This window comes from Pinus tabuliformis, chromosome 3_2 (genome assembly GCF_031772625.1).
Source record: "Pinus tabuliformis cultivar Carrire ecotype Pingquan chromosome 3_2, CPIR1, whole genome shotgun sequence".
Classification (NCBI taxonomy): domain Eukaryota; kingdom Viridiplantae; phylum Streptophyta; class Pinopsida; order Pinales; family Pinaceae; genus Pinus; species Pinus tabuliformis.
In genome coordinates, this window is record NC_142302.1 from 739,065,022 (window position 1) to 739,070,858 (window position 5,837).

Here is a 5,837-nt window from a genome sequence, read left to right on the forward strand (position 1 = left end):
ATTTTTTTTATTAACATAAGATACACATTTATAGTACAATACGTGACTCTTGGGATTCAGATCCCAAGGTCTCTTGGACTGCTTAGTCTTTTCAGCTTCCACACTAACCCTTTAGGATTAGGTGTCCAACATTCCCCCCCTTAATCCGAAGGGTTATGTATGAGTCCAAGAAGAGAGTTGTAATACAAAATGTGCAAAAAATGCATGGCAGCACTAGGCTGAATGTGCTCTATGAAATGTTGGTAAAAAAGGGCGGTGGTTTAAGGATGACCACCAACACTGGAACGCTTAGTGCAGTTCCCGGAACTCTTCCAAAACTGGAAAGAAACTGAAGTTTTCTGCTAGAGGAAGTTATCCTATTGTTTCAAAGAGGGAAACCTTCAACCATAAAAGGGAGGTCTCACCCCGCATAAAAGGTAAAACTTCAACCTGTAAAGGGAAGTCTCAACCTGTGATGGTTTAAGGATGACCAAAAACTTTGGAATGCTTAATGCAATTCCTGAACTCTTCCAAAACTGGCAAGAAGCTGGTGTCTTCTGCTAGAGGAAGTGTTCTCAATCTGTGATGGTTTAAGGATGACCAACAACTCTGTAATTCCTGGAACTCTTCCAAAACTGGCAAGAAGCTGGAGTCTTCTGCTAGAGGAAGTGTCCGAGATTGCCAACTGAAGGCATGTTCAGGCATCTTTGTCTCTGGCTACAACTCTGAAACTGGTGTGGCAGGTTGTGGCTTAGGCTCGCTTGATGTGACTTTGAAGCTTGTAGATGACCATCAGTTCCCCCCCTGTCAGATACAAGGTGAGAAGATGGAGAAAACTCAACTGCAAGACTGTTCAATATTCTAGAACAAGTTCTGACATGTGTTTTGAATATCTTCTTGGCTGTTGATGCCCATTGCCAAGAAGCGATCCATCCTAGATGAATCTTTGTTCTTGCAGGATGTTTGTTTCTGAAGCATCTGTTTGAAGAATGAGTGGTTTTATGACAGTGCTTACATGGATGAAGATCAAAACAGTGATCTTTCAAATGGCCAACTCGGTCACAGTGTTGGCATTTTACAATCTGTTGTTTTTTTTGTTGTTGTTGCTGTTGGTGTTGCTGTGGAAGAGGGGCAGAGTCTGGAACAGCTGAAGCTGAACTGTCATGAGGAGTAGGTGAACTGTCATAAATGAATCCAGCACTCTGAAACTGAATGGGCTTGGCATAGTCTGGAATATGAAAGGACAAGTCCTTGTCATATCCAAGACCAGTTCTGTTCTTGTTGTGGACAAGTTGTTCCCAAGGTCTGATGATGGGCTTGGGAAGTGCAGATTGAGTTTCTGCATCTACATATACAACTGCTGTTTTATTTGAATGAATTGTAACATTATTGATTTGCTGTTCATGGAAGTCTGTTTCATTGTTCTGAACAGAAACAGGTTCAGAATGATGACTCCACTGCTGTAATTCTTCCTGCTGTAGCTTTGTTTCAAGCTGCAAAAACTCAATATTCTCATGTGCAGTTTGCAGAGAGGTTTGGATGTCAAAGAGAGTTTCTTTGTTAACTTTGACCATCTCATCAACAGTGGAATGAATTAGGATATTCAATAACTTTAATGCATCTTCAAGTCTGGCCATTTTTCTTCAATGTCACTTAAAAAAACACAACTGAGGCAACAACAACAGAAAAATAATATTGTACTCTTACTACAAGATATTGTAAGGGCTTATCAAGTGGCAACAATGTCGTGAAAATGGTTGATGGAGCAGGACTTGAGTAAGCTGGATGTTACCAAGTTAAACTACAATAAACATTTCTCGTCAAGCTACAATAAACATTGGTACAATTGGGCACCTAGTAAATCAACAGTCCACAGTTCGTTTCAAGAATGAACTGGAGCATAACATCACCAATGCAAAGAAAATATATAAATGTGAAGATGAGCTCTATCCTCAACTTCAAACTTCAGAGCATCTAGCTGCTATGGAAATCATGCAAAATCTCTACAAGAAACTGCTCCAAAATCTCTACAAGAAACTTGCAAAAAAATGACTTCCAAAAATGTCTTCAAAAATGCTTCAAATTCACTTCACAATGCCGATCACTTCTCTACGAATCACTCCACTCAGAGGTTGTTTCAAATTGTTCCATGGACAACACCAAATCTGCTTCGAGGTGGCTTCAATACTGCTCTTAAAATCTGCTTGAGCATGTGCCAAGTCATAAAAAAATTTGACTTACAAATCATCTATCAGCGTTACTCCAGAAATTTGGGCGTTTACCCCCATATAAGTGGGGGGTGGCGATGTGTCATGAAGACTGGCTGTTATGGAGGGAGTGCGCAGCCTTAAGTGGAGTCTCGCCCTGTTTCTGGTATTAATCATCGCCAGCTTTTCCATCTTTGACACATATCATGTTAATCTACTGTTATCGTATATTTCATCACAATCTCATGCAATACCGAATTATGGATTGCCTTCGCATGGTTCATCCTTGGTCAGTTCACATGCTGTAGTTCCTCATAACAGAAGCCCTGTCAATGAGAAGCAAGAAAGACGTGGTATTCCGAAGGTGGAAATCGACCTGAGGCGCGCTCGGGCTTCAATAAGGATAGCGGTTTTGCATGGAGAACAGAAAGGGGCACCCGGGGGTAACATTTCCACTAGTGACATCTACAAAAATGTCGTTGCCTTTCATCAGAGCTATTGGGAAATGTGGAAGCGTTTCAAGATCTTCTTATACCGAGATGGGGAACCGCCTCTGGTACACATTGGGCCGTGTAAGAATATCTATACGACGGAAGGCAGGTTCATTGACGAGCTTGAACTGGGGAATCGGTTCCTGACATCGAATCCGGAGGATGCCCATGTTTTTTTTCTTCCCTTCAGCGTAACCCTGATGATGAGCTACATTTACAAGCCCTATTCATATGATCTCAAGCCCTTACAACGCTTCATGGCAGATTATATTCACATGGTTGCCAACAAGTACTTGTTTTGGAACAGAAGTCAGGGGGCCGATCATTTCATGCTGTCATGCCCCGACTGGGCACCGATTGCATCTAGCGCAAATCCATTATTGTACAACAATTCAATTCGTGTTCTGTGTAATGCCAATGCTTCAGAAGGATTCAATCCGACAAAAGATGTAACACTTCCAGAGATGAATTTATATACTGGTGAAATGACTGGCTTGGTTGGTGGTCAATCTGCTCTGGAGAGACCTATTTTGGCATTCTTTGCGGGTCGAAATCATGGACCTGTGAGACCCCTATTGTTCAAGCATTGGAAAGAGGGCATTGATAGTGATATACATGTCAGTGAGCGTGTCCCCAGTGGATCATCTTATCATGAGTTTATGAAGAAGAGAAAATACTGCCTATGCCCAAGTGGATACGAAGTCGCCAGCCCTCGAATTGTGGAGGAAATTTATAGTGAATGTGTGCCCGTCATAATTTCCAAAAGCTATGTTCTCCCCTTCAGTGATGTACTGAAGAAATTCATTAAAGAATCGATGATGCCGCCATTAATGGACAAGGCAGAGTATCGGATTGTACATGCTACAACAATCTATTATTCGATTTGAAATGCACAACGAAGTGGAGGGAGGTCAGAGCAGTTTGAATGACACGCACACCAAAAGGAGAATCAAACGAAAATGAAGAGTTTTGTTGAGTAACGCGCAAGCGGAATTGGGATACTACGTTACCATACCATACGTTACCATAAGTTAGCTCTGAGACCATACATTACCATGCGTTTCAATTCAGCACTGGCGCTACTGCTATCGGTTACATTACCAGGCGTTTGAATTCAGCACTGGCGCTATTGCTATCAGTGCAACTCCTCCAACTAAGCCAGCGATTATACTGGTAGTCTTCAGAAAAAGAGTCTTCAGGCAGCGTGCGTTTCACTCAGCAGTGTTTCAGGCAGCGTTACCGTTTCGGCTCTGACATCATTTGGTATGCAGCTTCAGAAGAGCAGGTCGCAGGTACAGCGCAGGGATGGCAGAATTAATGGAGCGTTACAGAAGACTAGGCCAGCTCTAGTCAGCACTATTCAAGGCAACTCAGACCAGTTGCTCAGGGAAAACAGGCCACTCATCATGGCTTTGATACCATGTTAAACACACATGGATAGCAAGACAATAGGAAAGATAAATCATTCAGTACATTTTTTTTATTAACATAAGATACACATTTATAGTACAATACGTGACTCTTGGGATTCAGATCCCAAGGTCTCTTGGACTGCTTAGTCTTTTCAGCTTCCACACTAACCCTTTAGGATTAGGTGTCCAACATAGTTGGATATGTATTAGATTGAATTCAACTTTAGGTTCTAGGAAAATTGCAATCCATGCATTAACTTTTAGTGAGTTACATGTTTTAGCAAAATACAATCTAACAAAACAATTGGAGGAAAGTCCCTATTTAAGACGCTTTTTCCAAAAGAGCCTTTCCAGTTCTTTTTCCAAAAGAGCCTTTCCAGTTTTATGAGACAGAAATTCCCAATGCAAGATCCTAAATATTACTAATGATACCATAGATATTATGAACTTGCAATTTCATAAAATTATTTACTTTTGAACTTTTAACTTTGTATTGCTGATAATCCACAAACATGAGGAGTATTCCTTTTTTATTATTTGCCCGGATCTAAAATTTGAAAATATTATTTATGTATATTGCTGATGATCCACAAACATGAGGAGTATTCCTTTCTTATATATGTATAATAATAATTTCAGGAGTATTCCCTTTTTATATATGTATAATAATAACTGAAATTATTATTATTATATATGTATATTTAAAATTTGAAATTGAAATTATTACAGGTCTAAATTTAAAATTTGAAATCTTATTGTTTGTAGTTTTATTTGAGAGGCTAATTATAATAAACTTATTTGTAATTTTTTTTAATTGTTAATAGTGGGCTTCAGAAATTGCACATATGCAAACATATCGAAATTGGTATTATGCCTTGTGTCACTGTTTCTGCCACAAAACAAAAATAGTATCATTCATCCAGAATAAACATTGGCCTGACGTTCTTAATCCCGTTTCCAAATCCACTACTTCAGAAGCTGCATGCCCATAGTGTCACAGTCATTTTAATCGCCACCACCAGAACTACCTCTACCTCTCCCACCAGAATCTGTGTTAACATTGCTGTAGTCACTTTGACTTCCAGTATAACCAAACCTGCCACTACTACCCATTCTTCGAGGGACAACGTTCATTCTATTGTGATTATCGTTGCCACGTCCGCCTCCGCCACGACCTTGAGTCCATCCATTATACTGATTATCGTTGCCACGGCCTTGAGTCCATACATTATATTGATTATCGTAGCCACGACCTTGATTCCATCCATCATAGTGATTACCGTTGCCAGGGCCGCCGCCACGACCCTGATTCCGTACATTATAGTGATTACCGTTGCCACGGCCGCCGCCACGACGTTGATTCCATCCATTAGCCGAAGAACAGTGATACCCCGGTGTATCTACGTTCTGATGGCCTAGAGTTGAAAAATTTCCTGCTCCGCCTATCGCCCATCCACGCCCACGGCCTCTGCCACCGCGACACCCACGAAATTGAGTCCATCCATTATCTAAAGAAGGATTATGATATCCCGATGTATCGGTGGTGTTCTGAGAGCTTAGAGTTGCAACATGTTCTTCTGATGCCCCCGTCGCCCATCCACGCCCACGCCCACGCCCTCTGCCCCTGCTATTTTGTGTAGAATCTTCTCCAGGCTCAGGCTCATACTCATATTCATCACCTGAAACTTGTGGATTTAGCTCATCACAATGATCTTCTCCCTCATGCTGATATTCCTCACCTGGAATTA

General features: G+C 41.1%; 1 pseudogene; it reads left to right on the top strand.

Moving 5' to 3' along the window:
• The first annotated feature begins 2,307 nt into the window (after positions 1-2,307).
• Positions 2,308-3,931, top strand: LOC149182723 (putative glycosyltransferase At5g03795 pseudogene; annotated as a pseudogene).
• The last annotated feature ends 1,906 nt before the right edge of the window (positions 3,932-5,837 follow it).